This window comes from Saimiri boliviensis, chromosome 5 (genome assembly GCF_048565385.1).
Source record: "Saimiri boliviensis isolate mSaiBol1 chromosome 5, mSaiBol1.pri, whole genome shotgun sequence".
Classification (NCBI taxonomy): domain Eukaryota; kingdom Metazoa; phylum Chordata; class Mammalia; order Primates; family Cebidae; genus Saimiri; species Saimiri boliviensis.
In genome coordinates, this window is record NC_133453.1 from 134516172 (window position 1) to 134540599 (window position 24428).

At 49.2% G+C, this 24428-nt stretch overlaps 1 protein-coding gene across 3 annotated transcripts in view; it reads left to right on the forward strand.

The window, feature by feature from the left end:
• Nucleotides 1-24428, forward strand: part of SEMA4B (semaphorin 4B) — a 93708-nt gene that overhangs the window by 29732 nt on the left and 39548 nt on the right. Inside the window, exon 1 of one of the 3 annotated variants that reach the window (XM_039480085.2) lies at nucleotides 5354-10852. The exons of 1 other annotated variant lie outside the window; for it this stretch is intronic. The gene's annotated coding sequence lies outside the window, so the exon portion shown is untranslated. Of the gene's footprint in view, nucleotides 1-5353; nucleotides 10853-11494; nucleotides 11643-24428 lie in introns of those variants that run through there. One more of the 3 variants, XM_039480084.2, reaches the window with a different exon arrangement.

Consider the following 24428-nt stretch of genomic DNA (forward strand, 5'->3'; position numbering starts at 1 on the left):
AGGTTGCGGTGAGCTGAGATCACGAGGCTGCACTCCAGCCTGGGTGACAGAGCGAGACTCTCCATGTCAAAAAAAAAAAAAAAAAAAGAAAGTAGATGCAGGACTTGTCACCGAAGACAATGACTGGAGCTCTAGGTGGAGAACTGGGAGCCACATGCCCTCTAGTGACAGGGATGTGGCCAGAGGTGGGCGGACAGCCTCAGCGGTTTTTTTTTTTTTCTGTTTTCTTCTAGAAGTTTGTGATAGCCTCAGGGCTTTTACCAGAGGACAGAGGAAGATTATTCAAGAGGGGTGTGGGGACGACTCAGGTCCTGGGGAAGGAGAGGAAGACAGCGGTGAGATGCAGGATGGAGCAGAAGCAGGGAAAGACAGGCGACCTGGTAGAGAAAAAAGTCAATGAGTCAGTGAGGCCGGGCGCCATGGCTCACGCTGTAATCCCAGCACTTTGGGAGGCCGAGGTGGGTGGATTACCTGAAGGCAGAAATTCCAGACCAGCCATGGCCAACATGGTGAAACCTCGTCTCTACTAAAAACACAACAGGGCCGGGCACGGTGGCTCAAGCCTGTAATCCCAGCACTTTGGGAGGCCGAGGCGGGTGGATCACGAGGTCAAGAGATCGAGACCGTCCTGGTCAACATGGTGAAACCCCGTCTCTACTAAAAATACAAAAAATTATCTGGGCATGGTGGCGCGTGCCTGTAATCCCAGCTACTCAGGAGGCTGAGGCAGGAGAATTGCCTGAACCCGGGAGGCGGAGGTTGCGGTGAGCCGAGATCGCGCCATTGCACTCCAGCCTGGGTAACAAGAGCAAAACTCCGTCTCAAAAAAAAAAAAAAAGAAAGAAAAAAAACACAACAATTAGCTAGGTGTGGTGGCGGGTGCCTGCAATCCCAGCTACTCAGGAGGCTGAGGCAGCAGAGTCACGTGAACCTGGGAGACGGGTTGCAGTGAGCCGAGATCTCGCCATTGCACTGCAGCTTGGGTGACAGAGTGAAACTTCCTCTCAAAAATAAATAAATAAATAAAAGACCGGGCACAGTGGCTCGCGCCTGGAATCACAGTACTTTGGGATGCCAAGCCGGCAGATCACCTGAGGTCGGGAGTTCGAGACTAGCCTGACCAACATGGAGAAACCACGTCTCTACTAAAAGTACAAAATTAGCCAGGTGTGGTGGCGCATGCCTGTAATTGCAGCTACTTGGAAGGCTGAGACAGGAGAATTGCTTGAACCCAGGAGGCAGAGGTTGCGGTGAACTGAGAAGCCTGGGCAGCAAGAGGGAAACTCCATCGCAAAACAAACAAACAAATAAAAAAACAAAGTGCGCTTGCTTTACCTACTAGCAGTAGTGACAGTCACCTAGTAATGTGGGAATTGATTAGATATGCCAATTTTTAGGTCCCATTCCAGACCTACCAAGTCAGCTGGGTGGGGCCCCACAATCTGTTACTTTAACCAGCTTTCTGGTGATTTTGATACATACCCGTTTGAGAATCACTGAAACATGGCATTGGGAAAAGTGGTTCATTTGACGGAAAAAAATAACATTGAGTACCTACTTTATCATCACATGGAAAAGTGGACTTCATATGAAATACAGACTTACATACAATTCTGAAGAACGTCTGTGACCTCGGGGCAGGGATGAACTTTGTAAAACCTCCAGGGATGTTTATGGCCAGGCTGGTGGCTCATGCCTGTAATTCCAGACTTTGGGAGGTCAAGGAGGTCAGATGGCTTGTCAGGAGTTCCGAGACCAGCCTGGCCAACATGGAGAACCTCGCCTCTACTAAAAATACAAAAATTAGTGTGCCATCGTGGCACAAATCTGTAATCCACCTACTCAGGAGACTGAGGCAGGAGAATTGCTTGAACCCAGTGGGCGGAGGTTGCAGTAAGCCAAGATCACACCATTTCACTCCAGCCTGGGTGACAGAGTGAGACTCCATCTCAAAAAAAAAAAAAAAAAAAAAAAAAGCTATCCTGGGGTGTTTAAAATCTATTTTTTCCAAATATATATATATTACACATATTATATTTATATATACATATATTATTATTTTTTGAGATGGAGTCTTGCTTTGTCACCCAGGCTGGAGTGCAGTGACGTGATCTCGGTTCACTGCAACCTCTGCCTCCCGGGTTCAAGGGATTCTCCTGCTTCAGCCTCCTAAGTAGCTGGGACTACAGGCACACGCCACCACACCCGGCTAATTTTTTTTTTTTTTTTTTTTTTTGAGACAGAGTTTCACTCTTGTTACCCAGGCTGGAGTGCAATGGCGCCATCTCGGCTCACCACAACCTCCGCCTCCTGGGTTCAGGCAATTCTCCTGCCTCAGCCTCCTGAGTAGCTGGGATTACAGGCACGCGCCACCATGCCCAGCTAATTTTTTGTATTTTTAGTAGAGACGGGGTTTCACCATGTTGACCAGGATGGTCTCGATCTCTTGACCTTGTGATCCACCCGCCTCGGCCTCCCAGAGTGCTGGGATTACAGGCTCGAGCCACCGTGCCCGGCCCAATTTTTGTATTTTTAACAGAGATGGGGTTTCACTGTTTTAGCTAGGATGGTCTTGATTTCCTGACCTCGTGATCCACCTACCTCAGCCTCCCAAAGTGCTGGGGTTACAGGTGTGAGCCACCATGCCTGGACATTTTTGTTTTTGTTTTGAGAGTTTTGCTTCATCGTCCAGACTGGAGTGTAATGGCGTGATCTCAGCTCACTGCAACCTCCGTCTCCTGAGTTCAAGTGATTCCCCTGCCTCAGCCTCCCGAGTAGCTGGTATTACAGGTGCCCTCCATCATGCCTGACTAATTTTTGTTAAATACGTATTATTTAGTGGCTCATGCCTGTAATCCAAGCACTTTGGAGGCCAAGGCGGACAGATCACCTGAGGTCGTGAGTTCAAGACCACCCTGGCCAACATGGTGAAACCCCGTCTTTTAAAAAAAAAAGAAAGTATTATTTAAAGAGAAAAAGGAAGGCAGGTGCAGTGGCCTGTCCTCCCAGCTACTGGGGAGGCTGAGGCAGTAGGATTGCTTCAGCCCAGGAGTTTGAGACTACAGCGAGCTATGAGCATGCCTGTGATTAGGCACTATATTCCAGCCTGGTCAACATAGACTCTAGCTCTCAAAAAAAAAAAAAAAAAAAGAGATAAAAGGAAATGAACCTGGGCAGGTGTGGTGGCTCAGGCCTGTAATTCCAGCACTTTGGGAGGCCAAGGCAGGTGGATCACCTGAGGTCAGGAGTTTGAGACCAGCCTGGCCACCATAGGAAAGTCTGTCTCTACTAAAAATACAAAAATTAGCCAGGCGTGGTACCCTCCTGAAATCCCAGCTACTGGGGTGGCTGAGGCAGAAGAATCACTTCAACCTGGTGTTAAAATTCGTGCACTCTGAATGAAGAGACCCCTTCACACACACAACAGGCTTTATGTGAGCAACATGGCTGTTTATTCACCCGGGTATGGGTGGGCTGAGTCTGAAAAGAGAGTCAGTGGAGGATGGCAGGGTAGGAGTTGGTTTTATAGGTTTGCAGTAGGCAGTGAAAAGTTACAGAAGTTATGGTTTAGGGCGATTTTTGCAAGCCGGGAGGGGGTCATAGGGTCTGAAGTCATGAAGTTGACCAAGGTCAGTTTCAAAGTGGAATGGCCTTATCAGTTGGGTTGGGAATAAGAAACAATAGAGAATGTCTCAAAGTTAAGTAGACTCTACAGAGGTTGATCATTTCTTCCTCTTTTCATGGTCTTCCAGTTACTTCAGATTTTCCAGGAACTCATCGAGTGTCCATGCAGGTCACAGAGGTTAAGATGGCATCCATGGTGCAGTCAGCCTAAAAGACCTTACACTTTGGAGGTGGCAGTTGCAGTGAACCGAGATCATGCCATTTTGCTCCAGCCTGGCGACAGAGCAAGACTCTGTCTCAAAAAGAAAAAAATGTTTAAAAAGGGAATGAACCATCACAATTCTCAAAAGCATTAAGCATAGTAAAGCCAGACCAAAGAAGTTTGTACTGTTAGATTCCATTCACTTGGCCGGGCACGGTGGCTCACGCGTGTAATCCCAGCACTTTGGGAGGCCGAGGCGGGTGGATCACGAGGTCCAGAGATCGAGACCATCCTGGTCAACAAGGTGAAACCCCGTCTCTACTAAAAATACAAAAAATTAGCTGGGCATGGTGGCACGTGCCTGTAATCCCAGCTACTCGGGAGGCTGAGGCAGAATTGCCTGAACCCAGGAGGGGGAGGTTGCGGTGAGCCGAGATCGCACCATTACACTCCGGCCTGGGTAACAAGAGCGAAACTCCGTCTCAAAAAAAAAAAAAAAAAAAGATTCAGGCCGGGCACGGTGGCTCAAGCCTGTAATCCCAGCACTTTGGGAGGCCAAGGTGGGTGGATCACGAGGTCAAGAGATCGAGACCATCCCGGTCAACATAGTGAAACCCGTCTCTACTAAAAATAAAAATAAAAAAAATTAGCTGGGCATGGTGGCACATGCCTGTAATCCCAGCTACTCAGGAGGCCGAGGCAGCAGAATTGCCTGAACCCAGGAGGCAGAGGTTGTGGTGAGCCGAGATCGCGCCATTGCACTCCGGCCTGGGTAACAAGAGGGAAACTCTATCTCAAAAAAAAAAAAAAGGCCGGGCGCGGTGGCTCAAGCCTGTAATCCCAGCACTTTGGGAGGCCGAGGCGGGTGGATCACGAGGTCGAGAGATCGAGACCATCCTGGTCAACATGGTGAAACCCCGTCTCTACTAAAAATACAAAAAATTAGCTGGGCATGGTGGCACATGCCTGTAATCCCAGCTACTCAGGAGGCTGAGGCAGGAGAATTGCCTGAACCCAGGAGGCGGAGGTTGCGGTGAGCCGAGATCGCGCCATTGCACTCCAGCCTGGGCAACAAGAGCGAAACTCCGTCTCAAAAAAAAAAAAAAAAAAAAAAAAAAAAAGATTCCATTCACTTGAAATTCTAGAACCACACTAGGCAGAACTAATATATAGTGATAGAAGTCAGATCGATGGTTATATTGAGTAAGGAGGGGAAACTGACAGCAAAGGGCACCGGAAGTTTTAGGGATGATAGAAATGTTTCAATCTTGATACAGATTCTATTGACAGTTGCATTCCTTGATCAAAACTTATCAAAAACATTTTTTTTTTTTTTCTGGGTTCAGGCAATTCTCCTGCCTCAGCCTCCTGAGTAGCTGGGATTACAGGCACGCGCCACCATGCCCAGCTAATTTTTCGTATTTTTAGTAGAGACGGGGTTTCACCATGTTGATCAGGATGGTCTCGATCTCTTGACCTCGTGATCCACCCGCCTCGGCCTCCCAAAGTGCTGGGATTACAGGCGTGAGCCACCGCGCCCGGCCAAAAACATTTTTTTAACTCATCAAAATGTGCACATAAAATGTCTTAAAATATTATATATAAATTATAACTTGATAATTGGAAAAATTGGCTGGATAATGTTAGGAGTTGGCGGGGTGCAGGAATGTCTGGACAGGGCCTGTAACCCAGGGATTCATCTCCTGAGAAAAATCTCAAAACCATTCTTACAGGTGCCCCTAAGGTAGAGAAGTGAGAAGACATTTGCTGAATTTATTCGTGGGGATAAGAAGTAGAAGGCGGCTGGGTGCTGTGGCACATGCCTGTAATCCCAGCACTTTGGGAGACCAAGGGGGGCAGATCACCTGAGGTCAGGAGTTCAAGACCAGCCTGACCAACATGGAGAAACCCCATCTCTACTAAAAATACAAAATTAGCCGGTGTGGTGGTGCACGCCTATAAAATCCCAGCTATTTGAGGGGAGGCGGTGGTTGCAGTGAGCTGAGATCATGCCACTGTACTCTAGCCTGGGCAACAAGGGTGAAACTCTGTCTCAAAAAAAAAAAAAAGTGGAAGGCAGTTTGGGTGTCTGTTCCTGTGGGTGTAAATAGATAAAATGTGGTGAATGTATGCTTTGGAGCACCCCACAGCAGCTACAGGGAGAAGAGAAGATATACCCTGAGCAGCATGTGTGGATCCACAGAATAAAAAACTGAGAAACAAAATGAGACATAAAACAAAATGCAAATTATGTAAACTAAAAATACAAAGCAAACAGGCTGGGTGTGGTGGCTCACGCCTGTAATCCCAGCACATTGGGAGGCCGAGGCAGGGGGATCACCTGAGGCCAGGAGTTTGAGACCAACCTGGCCAACATGGTGAGACCCTGTCTCTACTAAAAATGCAAAAATCAGCCAGGTGCAGTGGTGTATGCCTGTAATCCCAGATCCTCGGGAGGCTGAGGCAGGAGAATTGCTTGAACCTGGGAGGCAGAGGTTGCAGTGAGCTGAGATCATGCCACTGTACTCAGACCTGACCGACAGAGTCTCTAAATAAATAAAAAAATAAATGCGAACAATCTAATTAGAAAATGGACCAAAGGCATGAGCAGACATCATATCAAAGAGGAAATATAGATGGCAAATAAGTATATGAAAAGATATCATTGGCTGGGCACGGTGACTCACGTCTGTAATCCCAGCACTTTGGGAGGCCAAAGCAGGCAGATCACAAGATCTGGAGTTTGAGACCATCCTGGCTAATATGGTAAAACCCCATCTCTCTTTTTTTTTTTTTTTTTTGAGATGGAGTTTCACTCTTGTTACCCAGGCTGGAGTGCAATGGCGCGATCTCGGCTCACCACAACCTCCGCCTCCTGGGTTCAGGCAATTCTCCTGCCTCAGCCTCCTGAGTAGCTGGAACTACAGGCACGCACCACCATGCCCAGCTAATTTTTGTATTTTTAGTAGAGATGGGGTTTCACCTTGTTGAACAGGATGGTCTCGATCTGTTGACCTCATGATCCATCCGCCTCAGCTTCCCAAAGTGCTGGGATTACAGGCGTGAGCCACCACGCCCGGCCACTCCATCTCTTTAAAAAAAAAAAAAAAAAAAAAAATATATATATATATATATACACACACACATATATGATATTCAACACCATAAGCCGTTAGGGGAATACAAATTAAAATTACAGTGAAAAAAATCACAATGAGATATTACTATGCACCCATGAGATCAGATAAAATAAAAAACATTGATAACAGGAAATGCTGGCAACAATGTGGAGAAAATGGATCTCTCTACCACCCTGGTGGAAATGTAAATGGTGCAGCCATTCTGCGAAACATGATGGCAATTTATAAAACTAAATATTCACTTACTATAAGACACAACAATGGCATTCTTGGGACATATGTCTCAGAGAAATGAAAACTCACATTCAAATAAAAACCTGTACACAAATGTTCAGAGTAGCTTTATTTATAATGGCCCAAAATTGTAAACAATCCAAATAGCTTTCAATTCATGGGTGAAGAAACTCGGAACCGGGTGTGGTGGCTTATGCCTGTAATCCGAGTACTTTGGGAGACTGAGGTAGGAGGATTGCTTGAGCACAGGAGTTCAAGACCAGCCTAGGCAATATAGTGGGACCCCCCCCATCTGTACAAAAAAAGAGTTAAACTCTGCTACATGCATACCATGGGATACTGCTCAGTATTATAAAAAGGAAAAAACTATTGATATACAAAGGTATCAAGGGCATTACGGTTATCAAAAAAAGCTAATCTCTACTCCAGGCTGGACAACAGAGAGAGACTCTTCTTCTTTTTTTTTTTTTTTAAATTTTTTTTTAAAGACGAGGTTTCACCATGTTGGTCAGGCTGTTCTTGAACTCCCAACCTCAGGTGATCCGCCCGCCTTGGCCTGCAAAGTGCTTGGATTTACAGGCATGAGCCACCACACCCGGCCTCTGAAACCCCATCTCTACTATCTCTACTAAAAATACAAAATTTAGCCAGGCATGGTAGCCCATGCTTGTAATCCCAGCTACTCAGGAGGCTGAAGCTGGAGAATTGTTTGAATCTGGGAGGTGGAGGTTGCAGTGAGCCAAGATGGCACCACTGCACTCCAGTCTGGGCGACAGAGCAAAACTGTGTCTCAAAGGAAAAAAAAAAGAAAAAGAAAAAAGCCAGGCTCAAAAGGTTATGCACTGTATTTACATAACATTCTTGAAGTAACAAAACTATACAGATGGAGAAGAGATTAATGGTTGTCAGGGGGCAGTGACAGGAGTGTGACTATAAAGAGTACCATGAAGTTTCCTACACGGTGATGGAATAGTTTGTATCTTGATGGTGGTGGACAATACACAAATGCATTCATGGGTTCAAATTGCATAAAACTATACACACATTTATCTGTGCATACACAAACAAGCACAAGCAGAAACTGAACGATAAGGTCTGTAGTCTATTTACGGTGTTGACCAATGTCAATTTATTTATTTTGCAATTCTACTACAATTATATAACATCATCATTGTGGAAAGCTGGTGAAGGGTTCATGGGACACTATGTACTATTTTTGCAACTTCCTGCGGATCTATAATTATTTAAAAATTAAAAAGTTAACAAAAATATGCATCCAATTCTAAAATACACATTTTGAAGAACATGTAAGAACAAAATCATGTATATTAAATATCTTAATGGTTTTCTATGTGGGGAGGGAGGGGGAGGAGAAATGAGGATACAAGGAAATAAACAGCTACATTAATCAAGGGTCCCTATGCAGAGAAATGATAACAATGTGCTGTCAACCGAGACGGTATTAACTCAAACCTCTCTGCACTTGAGATCCTGAAGAGTGGCCAGGGTATGTGTGTTGAGGGTAGGGGGAGAAGATAGAAGAAGGGGTATCAATTGCATTAAAAAGAGAGCTTTATTTCAACGACATTAAAGATTTTTCCCTTTATTCCATAGAAGACTGCAGGATGGTTGGAGGAGGAGACCGAACAGGAAAAGGCAGGAGGCTCTAGGAGCCAAATCCCTGCGGAACTCTGAGGCCCCACCGGGGACTCCTAGTTTCCAGGTGCTCCTCTGAGCAGGGCTGCTCCCAAGGTGCTCTGTGTGCTGGAAACTTGGAAGTGCTGATTTTTATTTTTATTAAATCTGTTTTTAATTATTTTAGTATTTTTTTCTAGAGGGTCTTCTGGAGAAAGAAGTGCTGATTTTTAACATAGCTCCTTGTCAGGCATAGCTTGCAGGGGCTGGGTGACCTTAGGTGAGAACTCTAATTTAGCTGTGCTCTTCGTATTCTTAGTAAGGCTTGTCCCCACTCCAGCACTGTTTGAAACGCAGAGCTAATAAGAGGATTGGGAGGATTTTAAAAGCGGTTTGTACAGGTTCATGGCCTTAGTTATAAACACAGTACATATTGCTACTAATTGGATGACTATAAGGAGGAAGGAAGAATTTAAGAGGCAGAAGGAAATAATTGAGGAAGTGTATAAAGGTTTATTGACAAGGATGCATTCAACATTACTTAAGATAATGAACAATTAGAAACAAATACCTACTTGATTAAAAATGCGTGCTACATTCATGTGATACAATACATTAAAATGAAAGTATGTGAGAATTCTTCTTCTTATTATTTTTTTAAGTTTTCTAGAGATGGGATTTCACTGTATTGCTCACTGAAACTTCTGGGCCCAAGTGATCCTCCCACCTCAGCCACCTGAGTAGTTGGGACTACAGGTGCACCTGGCAATCATTTTTTCTTTTCCTTTTTTTTTTTTTTTTTGGTAGAGGCGGGGGTCTTGCCATGTTGCCCAGGTTGGTCTTGAACTCCTGGCTTCAAGCCATCCTCCTGCTGGGATTACAGAAGTGAACCACTGTGCCCAGCCAAGATTTTTTTTTTTTTTTTGAGAGAGAGACCCGGTTTCACTGTGTTATCCAGGGTGGTCTCAATCTCCTGACCTCATGATCCACCTGCCTCAGCCTCCCAAAATGCTGGGATTACAGGTGTGAGCCACTGCACCTGGCCTTTTTTTTTTTTTTTTTTTTTAGATGGAGTCTGGCTCTGTTATCCAGGAATGGCAAGATCTCATCTTACCATAACCTCCTCCTCCCGGGTTCAAGCGATTCTCCTGCCTCAGCCTCCGGAGTAGCTGGGATTACAGGCACTAGCCACCACACCTGGCTAATGTATTTTTAGTATAGATGGGGTTCCTCCATGTTGGCCAGGCTGGTCTGGAACTCCTGACCTCAGGTGATCTGCCCGCCTAGGCCCCGCAAAGTGCTGGGATTACAGGTGTAAGCCACCATGCCCAGCCATGATAATATTTTTGTGTTTTTCTGTTGTCTAACTGTCCGGCACTAAATATGTGTTCACTTTTATTAAGAGGTAACAAAATTAACCAGTTTTTTTCTTTTTTTTTTTTTTGAGACGGAGTTTCGCTCTTGTTACCCAGGCGGGAGTGCAATGGCGCGATCTCGGCTCACCGCGACCTCCGCCTCCTGGGTTCAGGCAATTCTCCTGCCTCAGCCTCCTGAGTAGCTGGGATTACAGGCACGCACCACCATGCCCAGCTAATTTTTTTGTATTTTTAGTAGAGACGGGGTTTCACCATGTTGACCAGAATGGTCTCAATCTCTTGACCTTGTGAACCACCCGCTTCGGCCTCCCAAAGTGCTGGGATTACAGGCTTGAGCCACCGCGCCCGGCCGAGTTTTTTCTTTTACTGGAGGCTCTAGGCAGGAATTCCCGGAGAAAAGAGGCTGCAGGACAGTGTACACTTAGGCCAGGCCTGCCCGGCCCTGGAACCGGCTGCCACTTGGCCTTTGGTTTCTGCAATCCCTGGACCCAGCAGCTCAGGCCAGCTCAGCCACTTACAAGCCCAGAACTGGTTGTTTCAGTATCCGCCCTGAAAGCTGCTACTGCTGCTTTCCTGGAAGACAGGAGCACGGGAACGCAGGAGCTAGAGGGGGAGGTCCAAGGTCACTTGATAAACGCGAGGTATTTATAACCCTATCTTTCACCCGTCCTGCAGATCTCCGTTTCGTTTCACTCTCTCAGCACGCACGCCCACTACATGTAAAGGGAGCAGTGAGCAGATTTCTCTTGGGTGGAGACGTGGGTGGTTTCACGGTGTGGCTCTGCCCTCCTCTCTCTCACTTGCCTCCTTCTGTAAACAATACCGCCATTATTGAGAGCCGAGCGCGTGCCAGGTGCGTGCCTCCACCATGGCATCCCTCACCACAACCTGTGGGGTCTCTAGTGTACTGATGCCCACTTTACAGATGGAAAACGCAAGGCTCAGAGAGGTTAAGGAACTCCTCCTAGGTAACATAGGCGGTTAGGATTTCAACCCATGCTAGCCCAGACTCCAGCTATTGAGGCCGCCCGCTGTGGCCCAGGTCCAGCAAGGCCGAGTCTCCCGAGTTCAAGGACCGCACAGTCCCATGGTGGGGAGTGGGACCCGACAGGCCGGGGTGGGGGTGGCTTCGAATCCGGCATGGCTGCAAATGGCTGGGGGGCGGCGGCGGGGCTGGGAGGCACGGCAGATAGCAGGCGAGTCCCGGAGGCGTCCTCGGGACAATTCCCGTAAACACGGGCGGGGAGGGGCGGGGCAGGGCGGGGCTTGGCGGGGGCCCAGCATTTCCGGGGAAGCAGCGCCCGACGGAGGGTGTGCGCCCGAGACTCCGGGTCCCAAGGGACGGCGCCGGGCCCGCCGAGGCAGGGGACACTACGGGAAGAGCGGCCCCACGGGGGGCGATGCCGGTGCGCTGGCCCTGACCCACTCCAGGTAGGCGCGGGGAGCCCTGGGAGGTAGGAGCTCCGGCCGGAAAGGTGGCGGACCAGGCCGAAACCCGCGCAGTCGCCGCCCCCACCCTGCACCGCACCTCCTGCCCGGCCCGTCTCCCCAGAGGGCGCCACCTGAACGCTCGGATGGGCACGAGCCCCGGCGCCGGGGGAGCCTGTTGCCATGGCAGCACAGGAGGCTGGGCCCGCGTTCCCATGGCCACCGGGGGCCTCCGAGCGGCGTTCTCCACGCGCCGGAGCACCACCCCTACTCCCAAACCCGGGACCTGGCCCTGCGGGGACGTCATTTGGAATTCGGAAAAGGCCTGGGCCCCTGCGCAATGGTCGTAGGTGTGACCTCCGAGTCAGGCCCTAGGTCACGGCCTCTTTCTTCTCACTGAGCACGGAGGTTGGGGATACGGGCCTAGGAGGGGAAGGAAGGTGGGGTCCTGGGAATGAAGCTGCTGTTGAGGCTACTCCGAGCCATTCTGGTCTAGCAAAGAGGCGCAGGAACCCTGGGTCGCCTCGGAAAGGTCATCAAACCCTGCCCACGTTTCCTCACCAGTAGTGTGACTAAGTGATTTGAGTTAAACACAGGAGTCTTGTAAAGGTTGAAATGCCTTAACATTTTGTGTAGGAAGCATACAAAGTTTAAAATAATTTTTTTCACTGGGTTCTGTGGCTCACCTCTGTAATCCCAGTACTTTGGGAGGCCAAGGCCAGTGGATCACAAGGTCAGGAGTTCAAAACCAGCCACACCAACAGGGTGAAACCATGTCTCTGCTAAAATACAAAATTAGCTAGGCATGGTAGCCCGCCCGCGCCTGTAATCCCAGCGACTCGGGAAGCTGAGGCAGCAGAACCACTTCAATCTGCGAGGCGGAGGTTTCGGTTATCAGAGATCCGGCCATTGCCCTTCAGCCTAGGCGACAAAGGGAGACTCCTCTCAAAACAAAATTAAACAAAACAAAATTTCCATAATGCCTTAGAACTGGAAAAGATTTAGAAAAATCACCTCGGCCTCACCAGGCACGGTGGCTGATGCCTGTAATCCCAGCATTTTGGGAGACTGAGGTGGGTGGATCACCTGAGATCAGGAGTTCAAGATCAGCCTGGCCAACATGGTGAAACCCCGTTTCTACTAAAAATACAAAAAAAATTAGCAGGGCCTGGTGGCAGACACCTGTAATCCCAGCTACTCAGGAGGCTGAGTCAGGAGAATCGCTTGAAACTGGGAAGCCGAGGTTGCAGTGAGCAAAGGTCCCAGCACTCCAGCCTGGGCAACAAGAGCAAAAGTCCACGTCAAAAAAAAACAAAAACAAAACAACAACAACAAAAAACCTTGCCCATCCCCCTTTATTTTCATAAAGGAAACTGAAACCAGAGAGATTAAATCACTTCCCAAGCTAACAGTGAGTTTGTGGAAAGGTCAGGATTTGAACTCAGTCTCCTGACTCCCAGGCCATGGCTGTTTCTTTTGGTGATTATCCTCCCTCCCTCCCTCCCTCCTTCCCTTCCTTCCTTCTTCCTTCCTTCCTTTGGGTGATTATCCTCCCTTCCTCCCTCCCTCCCTTCTTCCTTCCTTCCTTCCTTCCTTTCTTCCTTTGGGTGATTATTCTCCCTCCTTTCCTTCCTTCCTTCCCTCCCTCCCTCCCTTTCTTTCTTTGAGACAGAGTCTTGCTGGAGTGCAGTGGCGTGATCTTAGCTTACTGCAACTTTCACCTCCCAGGCTCTAGCGATTCTCCTGCCTCAGCCTCCCTAGTAGTTGTGACTGCAGGTATATGCCACCATGCCCAGCTAATTTTTGTATTTTTAGTAGAGACAGGGATTACAGGTGTGAGCCACCATGCCCAGTTAATTTTTGTATTTTCAGTAGAGACAGGTTTGGCCAGGTTCATCCCAAACTCCTCAGCTCAGGTTGAGCTCAGAAGATCCTCCTACCTTGGCTTCCCAAAGTACTGGGTTTGTAGGCGTGAGCCACTGAGCCTGGCCTTTTGGTAGTTAAAGTTTCTGAAGTTCAGAAAAATCTGGGGTATGTCTCCTGCACCTGGGGCTCAAACTGTTGGTGACAGGCAATCTAAACATGGGGACATTGGCTGGGCATGGTGGCTCACACCTGTAATTCCAGCACCTTGGGAAGTTGAGGTGGGCGGATCACTTGAGCTCAGGAGTTTGAGACCAGCCTGGTCAACATGGTGAAACGCCGTCTCTACTAAAAATACAAAAATTAGCCAGATGTGGTGGTGGGTGCCTGTAATTTCAGCTGTTAGGGGGAGGCAGAAGAATCACTTGAACCCAGAAGGCAAATGTTGTGAGCCGAGATCCTGCCACTGCACTCCAGTCTGGGTGATAGAGCAAGACTCTGTCTCAAATAAATAAAGTAAATAAAGATGGGGACATTGGCAACAGTTGAACTAAAGATGGGAAATGGAGCCCTTGGGGAGGGCTGTGTCTCTTCCTGCTGCGTAGGTCTTGTGCCTTGAGGCTCTAGCTTTTTTTTTTTTTTTTTGAGACGGAGTTTCGCCCTTGTTACCCAGGCTGGAGTGCAATGGCGCGATCTCGGCTCACCGCAACCTCCACCTCCTGGGTTCAGGCAATTCTCCTGCCTCAGCCTCCTGAGTAGCTGGGATTACAGGCACACGCCACCATGCCCAGCTAATTTTTTTGTATTTTTAGTAGAGACGGGGTTTCACCATGTTGACCAGGATGGTCTCGATCTCTCGACCTCGTGATCCACCCGCCTCGGCCTCCCAAAGTGCTGGGATTACAGGCTTGAGCCACCGCGCCCGGCTAGGCTCTAGCTTTTATGTAGTATCCAACAACATTGGACAGGATGGTCCACAATACGTCCCTAGGAGCTGAGCATTCAGCCACTCTCCAAAACACCATCTCTTCTGAAGCCAGGAAAGCTGCTGAGCCTGGAGCTGAGCAAGAAAACCCTTTAGCTTCCCTAAAGCAGGAAAGTGGGATTATAGTCCCGCGCCATCAGTGTGGTGCTGTATCCTTTGAAAAGGATAAGAGAAAAGTGGGGGGAAGAGCCAGGCAGGAAAACTTGAATGAATCCTTTGGAAAGGATTTGAGACAATCAGCTAGAGCAGAAAACATTTGCTGGGCACCTGCTACTTGGATGTTCTGCCCTGGGGTTGAAGATGAAAAACCTAAGTCAGGCAGGCCTTGTCCCTGTATTCAAGGAGCTTGTAGAAGAGAAGGGAAGAGAGGGATGTGATGTGTAATTGAGGGTTTCACTGCAGCATATTAGGTTCTAATAGGAATCTGAGCAGGGTACAGAGGGAACTCAATAGGAGCAACTCTGGAAATTAGTTGAAAACAGCAGGATTCTAGCTTATGCAGCCTGGGAGCACTTCTAGAACTTTACCAAGTTGGCCCTGGCCACTGTCTTTGTTGGAGACAAAAGAATGAGAGAGTGAAAGTATCTTAAAAAACACTGGGAGCCAGGTGCAGTGGCTCACGCCTGTAATTCCAGCACTTTGGGAGGCTGAGGTGGGTGGATCACAAGGTCAGGAGTTCAAGACCAGACTGACCAACATGGTGAAACCTTGTCTCTACCAAAAATACAAAAATTAGCTGGGCACCTACCTGTAATCCCAGCTACTTGGGAGGCTGAGGCAGGAGAATCACTTGAACCGGGGAGGCAGAGGTTGCAGTGAGCCGAGATTGCGTGACTGTACTCCAGCCTGGGCTACAGAGCAAGACTCCATCTCAAAAAAAAAAAAAAAATGAGTCCGGGCACGGTGGCTCACGCCTGTAATCCCAGCACTTTGGGAGGCCGAGGCGGGTGGATCACGAGGTCAAGAGATCGAGACCATCCTGGTCAACATGGTGAAACCCCATCTCTACTAAAAATACAAAAAATCGGCCGGGCACGGTGGCTCAAGCCTGTAATCCCAGCACTTTGGGAGGCGAAGGCGGGTGGATCACAAGGTCAAGAGATCGAGACCACTCTGGTCAACATGGTGAAACCCCGTCTCTACTAAAAATACAAAAAATTAGCTGGGCATGGTGGCACGTGCCTGTAATCCCAGCTACTCGGGAGGCTGAGGCAGGAGAATTGCCTGAACCCAGGAGGCGGAGGTTGCGGTGAGCCGAGATCGCGCCATTGCACTCCAGCCTGGGTAACAAGAGTGAAACTCCGTCTCAGAAAAAAAAAAAAAAAAAATACAAAAAATCAGCTGGGCATGGTGGTGAGTGCCTGTAATCCCAGCTACTCAGGAGGCTGAGGCAGGAGAATTGCTTGAACCCAGGAGGTGGACGTTGCGGTGAGCCGAAATCGCGCCATTGCACTCCAGCCTGGGTAACAAGTGAAACTCCATCTCAAAATAATAATAATAATAATAATAATAATAATAATAAAGAAGTGCCGGGCGCGGTGGCTCAAGCCTGTAATCCCAGCACTTTGGGAGGCCGAGGCAGGCGGATCACGAGGTCAAGAGATCGAGACCATCCTGGTCAACATGGTGAAACCCCGTCTCTACTAAAAATACAAAAAAAAAATTAGCTGGGCATGGTGGCGCGTGCCTGTCATCCCAGCTACTCAGGAGGCTGAGGCAGGAGAATCGCCTGAACCCAGGAGGCGGAGGTTGCGGTGAGCCGAGATCGTGCCATTGCACTCCAGCCTGGGTAACAAGAGCGAAACTCCGTCTCAAAAATAAATAAAATAATAATAATAATAATAATAATAATAATAATAAAGAAGTGTGGGCCAGGTATAGTGGCTCATACTTGTAATCCTAGCACTTTGGGAGGCCAAAGTGGGTGGATTGGTTGACTCCAGGAGTTCGAGACCAGCCTGGACAACATAGTGAAACCTGGTCTTTACAAAAAATACAAAAATTAGCTGAGGGTGGTGGGCCATAGCTGTAGTGTCAGCTATCCAGGGTGCTGAGGTGGGAGGGTCACCTGAGCCCAGGGAGGTTGGGGCTTCAGTGAGCAGTGGTCCTGCATAGCAGGTGAGGATCAGGGCGTGAGACACTGTCTCAAAAAAATAAAGAAATGGACGGGCACAGTGGCTCACACCTGTAATCCCAGCACTTTTGGTGGCTGAGGCAGGTGGATCACGAGGTCAGGAGTTCGAGACCAGCCTGACCAACATGGTAAAACCCTATCTCTACTAAAAATACAAAAATTAGCTGGGCATGGTATCATGCACCTATAATCCCAGGTATTCAGAGGCTGAGGCAGGAGAATTGCTTGAACCTGGGAGGTGGAGGTTGTAGTGAGCCGAGATCACATCATTGCACTCTAGCTTGGGTGACAGAATGAGACTGTCTCAAAAAAAAAAAAAAAAAATGTAGCCAGGCGAGGTGGCTCATGCCTGTAATCGTAGCACTTTGGGAGGTCAAGGTGGGTGGATCACCTGAGGTCAGGCGTTCAAGACCAGCCTGGCCAACATGGCAAAACCCTGTCTCTACTAAAAATATAAAAATTAGTGAGATGTGGTGGCACGTGCCTATAATCCCAGCTACCCAGGAGGCCGAGGCAGGAGAATCCCTGGAACCTGGGAGACGGAGGCTGCAGTGAGCCAAGATCGTGCCACTGCACTGCAGCCTGGGCAACAGAGCGAGATGCTGTGTCAAAAAAAAAAAAAAAAAAAGTATAACAAAACACACACACACACACACACACACACACACACACACACACACGTATAAATCAGGATGTGTTTCTCTGGAAAGAAGAGTTTGAAGGATCCCGATAAGCTGTAAGCTCTGTGAGGGCAGCAACCATATCAGTTTTCTTAAACTTGAGCAATGCTTAGAAGGCAGCAAGAGCACAAGAAATATGTGTTGCATGAATGAAAGAAGGAAGGGAGTGGGGAGGAAGGAAAAGGAGGAAGTGAGCGAAGGAGGAGCGGAGTGAAGGAAGGAACAAAAGGTAGGAGGGAAGGAAAGAAGGAAGGACAGATGTTTGCTTATATTATCTCAAGAGATGGGTGGCTATAACTTGAGACAAAACCTGGTTGAAATTCTGACTATAGGTTGAATATCCATATGGGTTCTGGAGTCAGCAGATCTGGGTTGTGGTCCTAGTCCTGACTTCTCACTTGTGTGACCTTAGCAAGTCCTGGATCCTCTCTGTGCCCCAGTTTCTTACTTCTGAAATGGGAATACAATGCAATAATAGATCATCATATGTCACCTTGTTGTGAGAATTAATGAAATGATTGAATGTAAAAGCTTGGCACCGCCCTCACTTATGGTAGGTGCTCGATAAATATTAATTAGCTCTATAAATGTCAACTTTGATGTAGGTGGAAAGAATTTGCCAAATATTTCATGTCAGGGTTGTGTAACTATTCCAAACTAAGGTATAATTTCTTTTTCCCTGATAAAGGCTAATTTTGAAAGTTTCCTGTGTCTGCAGACTAACACACCTTAGAGAAATGGCTCTTGACCTTTTTGGGGGGCAGGGAGTGGAGGGCTGGTAGCAAGGAGCTTTTGAAATTAAATGAAAGCTCTGAGTCCCTCTTTCCTGAAATGGCATATTGGGGGGGATCACAGCTCCCTGAAGCCCACCCTTGGGGTGAAGAGACTCCCTGCTTTGCTGCGCTGCTCACAGGCTATAGTGAAAGTACTCAGGTAGCATTCATAGCAGAGGTGGTTGAGAGGAGCAAGGGGGTGTCATACAAGGGGTTTGTGGAAACCAGAAGGAGATGGCTGGAGATAAGCCCACATGGCCCCTTGGGTGGGTCCCCTTAGAGCCCACTCTCTTTCGAGGGCCAAGCGGGGCTCACTCAGAACCTTGTGGGCTCCACAGTCCATGTGTGGTGCCACCCGCTGGCCCCTCATTCACCGGGCGTAGTCGTGCTGCAGGGTGGCTGCTGTGTCAAGTTCCCTTCAGGGGTGGATCTTCGGTGCCGTCTTCACATCAGCTTTCTGCCAGTGCTGTGTCCTAATACCACTGCTTCAGGGTGGCAAGTGGGCACGCCGCCACAGGTGGTGCATTCCTCAGAACCTCCGCCTGGCAAAGCAGGGTGAGAGTGCAGCCTATGGAGCCTTAGGAAATCCGTGGCAACCTGTCTGTGCATCCCACCACCCTCCTAGGCACACCTGTTCCTGCCCGCTCTCTGGGATCAGCCTCAGAACCAGAGCCAGGCTCTGTCTGGCAGCAAGAGTGGCAGCCACCAGGTGACCTGAGGTGATGGGGAAATTCCAGGGCCAGAGAGCCTCTTCTCCATGGGAAGGAAGAAGCAGAGGGGAGAGCCTTGGGCCTTTGGGAAGGAAGGTTGGCTTCCTGAGGTGGAGGGAGGGCCCTGGCCTGTTCCGTCTTAGGGTAATGCCAGGGTCTGGGGCTCAGATCAGGATTTTAGAGGGAATAACTTGGTAGCAAATGGGGAGGTAGATTCCTGACTTCATGGGATCTTTGGAACCAGGTCGCATGCGTGTATGTGTGTGTGTGTGTGTGTGTGTGTGTGTGTGTGTGTCTTGCTCTGTCACCAAGCTGGACTGCAGTGATCTTTGGAAGCAGGTTGCACGCGCGCACGTGCCTGTGTGTGTGTGTTTGTGTGTATGTGCGGTTGCGTGTGTGTGTGTGTGTGTGTGTGTGTGTGTCTTGCTCTGTCGCCAAGCTGGATTGCAGTGATGCCATCATGACTCATTGCAGCTTCCACCTCTCAGACTCAGACGATCCTTGCACCTCAGCCTTCCAAGTAGCTGGGAACACAGGAGCACACACACCAACACACCTGGCTAAGTTTTCATTTATTTTTTGTAGAGACCGGGTCTTCCTACGTTGCCAATCTGGTCTTCCCTGGCCAGGCGAGCAGGTACAGAGGCAGAGGCAGACAGCACCTCCTGAACTCTACTGGGGGAGCAGAAAGTGACAGTGGCAACTTCATGTTCTGCCCTGTCAGGGCAGGGACAGGTTGAGCCCTGCTGATTGCCCCACAGCCCTGTGGGGCGGCAGGATCCCCTCCCAGGGAGTGGCCAGCTCAGGCCCCAACAGGCCCCAGTGCGGGTGGTGCTGGGTGTCAGGCTCCTCACCACAGTGGGCGCACCTGGGGTTTGGCCTGGGCGGGCTGGTTCTTTCTCCCCAGGAGAGTTGCAGCCTCAGCACCAGCTTTGCAGAAGGTAGCTGAACTTGAGAAAGTACCCGGAAGGGGGTCCTCGGAGATGGGCAGCTAAGGTACTTCAGAGTTGTTGAGGCCATAGGGCAACGTTCAGACGGGAGGTGAACTAGTAACACAGCAAGCATGGCCTTGTCCACTGAGCGCTCCCTACATGCCAGTGCCGCCCGTGGCTTTCTGTGTCCTGTCTCCAGCCACCCCAGGAAGTGCTGCTTATAGTACTCCATCTTAGATGAAGAAGCTAAGGTTCAGAGTGATTGTGTGGCTTGCTAAAAGTCCACAAAATAACAGAAGGTCGGCAAGGCAAGGTGGCTCATGCCTGTGATCCCAGCACTTTGGGAGGCCGAGGCCGGTGGATCACAAGGTCAAGAGATCGAGACCACCCTGGTCAACATGGTGAAACCCCGTCTCTACTAAAAATAGAAAAATTAGCTGGGCATGGTGGCGCGTGCCTGTAGTCCCAGCTACTCGAGAGGCTGAGGCAGGAGAATCACTTGAACCCGGGAGACGGAGGTCTCAGTGAGTCGAGATCACAGCACTGCACTCCAGCTTGGTGACACAGCGAGTCTTCGTCTCAAATAAAATAAAATAGCAAAAGGTCCTGAATTCGGACAAAAGAACCTGTGGGCTCCACCACTGGATTCTACCACTTCCAGAAGCAACAAAAACAGGAGGCCAGTAGCGGGGAAAATGGTTTGGGGAATGGAGATGAAGCCATTTATTTATATTTGTTGCCCAACCCTGGGTAAAATCTGCCAGTGAGTTTTGAAGGCAGTAAGAGTGCTGACCCGGGGTGGATGCCCTCTGCTGCAGAAGGCACTGCCCCAAGGAAGCTCCCAGCCCTGAGGACCTGGCAGCCATTGGCCGATTTGAAAGTATACACAGGGTGTGCCGGCTGGTGTCCCTTCCTCTTCCACGTTATTGATGCTGCAGCTGAGCTGCTGCCCAGCCCTTGGGGAGAAGACACCAGCAGTGTGCCCAGCCAGGGCAGGGTGGAGAGCTGCAGCTGCAGGTTGGCATAAGAGGAGGGCTTGGGGCTACGAGGGGATGGTGGCGGTGGGCCAAGGCCTGGAGAGCTGGGCTGCAGCCAGTACATGTCTGTGGGGCCTTGCTGGGCAGCCTGCCAGGCAGCACCCGGGGGTGGGGAGGAGCTTGAGTGCTGACCCGGGAGGGGCGGGTGGGACCTTTGGGTTCAAGCTTCACTGGGCTTGGCAGGAGGCCCCTCCCCAACAAGTCGGCAAACAAAGCAATGACTCCCAGAGTAGAACTGTGGGAGCTGGAGAGCCAGGTTCTCCTGGGTGGGAATTAGAGCAGGCAGGCTGGCCAGGAGCCTTCTGGCAGGGGCCATCCATGGACGTGGCCTGCATGCAGCTGGGCAAAGGCTGTACCTATGGATGATTAATGGGTATTGATTAGTTGGGAGGCCAAAGGTAGCCTGAACATGGCTGGCACTTGCCCTGTGCCCGCTCCCTGCCTTTTCCTTTTGTACTGGGCAGGGTAGAGAAGCAGCAGGGATGTGCATCATTTGCTCTATATTTTTAGCCATGCTTCCCTTTATTTTCTTTCCCTTGGAGCTTTTCTTACTAGTCTTCATTCTCTCTCCCTCTTCTGTAGCTCCTCTCATTTTTTTCTACCCGATCCTACAGATATCTTTCCCTTTTGGCTTCTTTTTTCCTTCATGATACAAGATATAAGATATAAATTTACATACAATAAAATGCACAGATCTTATTTATTTATTTATTTTGAGACAGGGTTTTGCTCTTGTCCCCCAGGCTGGAATGCAAATGACACAGTCTCAGCTCACTGAAGTCTCTGCCTCTTGGGTTCAAGCGATTCTCCTGCCTCAGCCTCCTGAGTAGCTGAGATTACAGGCTTCTGCCACCACACCCAGCTAATTTTTTTTTTTTTTTTTAGATGGAGTCTCGTTCTGTCACTGGGCTGGAGTGCAGTGGCACAATCTCAGATCACTGTAACCTCCGCCTCCTCCGGGTTCAAGAGATTCTCCTGCCTCAGCCTCCCGACTAGCTGGGACTACAGGAACGTGCCATCACACCCAGCTAATTTTTGTAATTTTTTTTTTTTTTTTTTTTTTTTTTTTGAGAAAGTTGAACATTCTTGATTTTTTTTTTTTTTTTTTTTTTTTTTCTGAGATGGAGTTTCGCTCTTGTTACCCAGGCTGGAGTGCAGTGGCGCGATCTCGGCTCACCACAACCTCCGCCTCCTGGGTTCAGGCAATTCTCCTGCCTCAGCCTCCTGAGTAGCTGGGATTACAGGCACGCGCCACCATGCCCAGCTAATTTTTTGTATTTTTAGTAGAGGCAGGATTTCACCATGTTGACCAAGATGGTCTCGATCTCTTGACCTCGTGATCCACCCGCCTCGGCCTCCCAAAGTGCTGGGATTATAGGCTTGAGCCACCGCGCCCAGCCACATTCTTGATTTTTATATTTACAATGAGTTGTTAACAAATACACAATACAGAACAATGTAAATCATGGCAAAAAAGCATAAATTTTGTGCATTGGTGTGGGATGTGGAGGGAGTATAGCATGTTCATGTGTGATCACAACTGTTTAGCAGCTTTAAATAGTCTATCATAACTATAAATTTTTAATTGTAAGCTACAGAGTAACCAAAGGGAAAAAATTATATCAGCTATGTCAATGAAAATGAAGACAGGAATCAAAGCTTCTCGGTATAGAAACTCAGCAAACCATAAAGAAAACAGTAAAAGAAGAAGGAAACAAAAGATCTACAAAACAGCCAGAAAACAATTAACACAATGACAGAAGTAACTTCTTACCTTTTAGTAATATCCTCGAATGTAGATGGTTTCAATTCTCTAATGAAAGGATGTGGAGTGGCCGAATGGATTTTCATACATGTTTCCCTAGTCCCGACATCCAAGAGTATGTTTTTCTTTTGGCCGTAAGAAAATCTAGAGTATCATAATGTGTGGTAAAGACTGGACCCAGCTGGCATGCCCACGATGATGAAATTATGTTGATCATATTTTAATACAATATATTGATCCACTAAAACTTGCAAATAAATAATGTACTTGCTTTCTAGACACATCCGGGAAGACTAGAGAAACTGGCTTTTTTCTATATGGAATAATCCACTGGTGAATTTCTTTCAGGATAGACCAAGGCTGATCTAGAACATCGTCTTTATGTACTTAGATTCTTCCCACCAGACGAGAAAGAACATCTGGGCTGAAAGGCTCTATTAGAAAAGCAGTGTGGGACGGTGCTGTGCTAACAGCTGGTGATCCCTGCCCTACATCTTTGAAGAGGACTGAAGCCCAGAGTGGGCCATGGTCAACGTATGTGTTGAAGACCTCCTTCTATGTGTGCGTGTGCTTATTACAGATATGCCACGGTGCTAAGTACCCTAGGACTATGGGAAAATTAAGAATACATGCTGTATCCACCATGAGGAGGCACACAGCAGCCAGAGTGCCACCTGTGGAATCGCACAGCCTGGGTTCAAAGCCTGGCTGAGACATCACCTAAATGACCTGAGGAAGATTCTCAGGCAAATTTGGGAAAAGAAGTGGAGACCCTGACCGCCAGGAAGGGAAGTGGTAAGGGGCGGCAGCCAGTCAAGCCGGGGCACACATTCTTTCCTGAAATCTGCCCGGCGAGGCCACGACCACAACGGAGAAGGCAGGCCTGGCTCCAGGCGGCACAGAGGCACCGAGGAGGTCCTAGGGGAGCCTGGCAGGATCTGGCTAGTCGTGAGCTCTGCTTCCAGCAGGGTCTGGCCTTGTAACCCAGGGGACAAGGCCAGCCAAGACATAGCCACTGGGTGCCAGCTAGCGCCAGGGCCAGGCACCAGGTGGGAAGGGCTCTGGCAGATCAGCCCCGCATGCCCCAAGGCCCCACAGCGGGGCCCATCCAGGGCCACACACCTGCCCCCAGGAGCAGGACATCCCTGGGGCAAGAGAGTCCAGCTAGACAGGTGGGGAGCCTTGCCCTGTGCCCTTTGACTCCACTTGTAGGTGCTCTTTCTGGGCTCCTGTGCACTGCCCCACACCCTGCTCTGTCACCAGCCCCAGTGAGATGTCATAAGAGCCCAGCTGCCCAGTGCCCACCTGGCCACAGACCAGTGGGTGACTGAGGAGTACCCTCTCCATTTCTGACCGTGATTTTCGTCCGCACACAACTTGTGCAATATGGGAAATTTCCTAAGCAGATTTCGTTCCTAGTTCCACCGCAGGTCCCAGCATCAGTGGCAACCGCAATGGTCTCCTCTTGTCTATGCGGACTTTTCAGCTGGCCGGGTTCACCGCGCAGCTCCTGCGTGTGTGCCTGCCCCAGGAGCCCTACACTCTTCTCGATTCTTCTTGAATCCTCAGCAAGGTCTTGGGCCTTGTTTTCCAGCCAACTGGAATATCACCCTGAACTCGAGCACCCTACTGCAGGACCTGCCTCCTCTGGTCTGAAGGCCCCCCGCCCAAGGGAGAAACCCGTGCTGTCTGCACGCAACACCATGATGTTTGCACACGTCAGCCCCGTGAGGATCCCTCCTCTAAGACTCAAGTTTCCCCTCCAACTGCCTTCGCTACAAGTGCCAGGGAACGGGTCTTGGAATTCCGTCCCGATCCTGAAGACAGAGGTGAGGGCAGAAGAAGAGCCAGAAGAACCAATGGAGGTGGACGATCATGTAGAGACCCAGGGGCAGGAGGAGGAGAAAGGG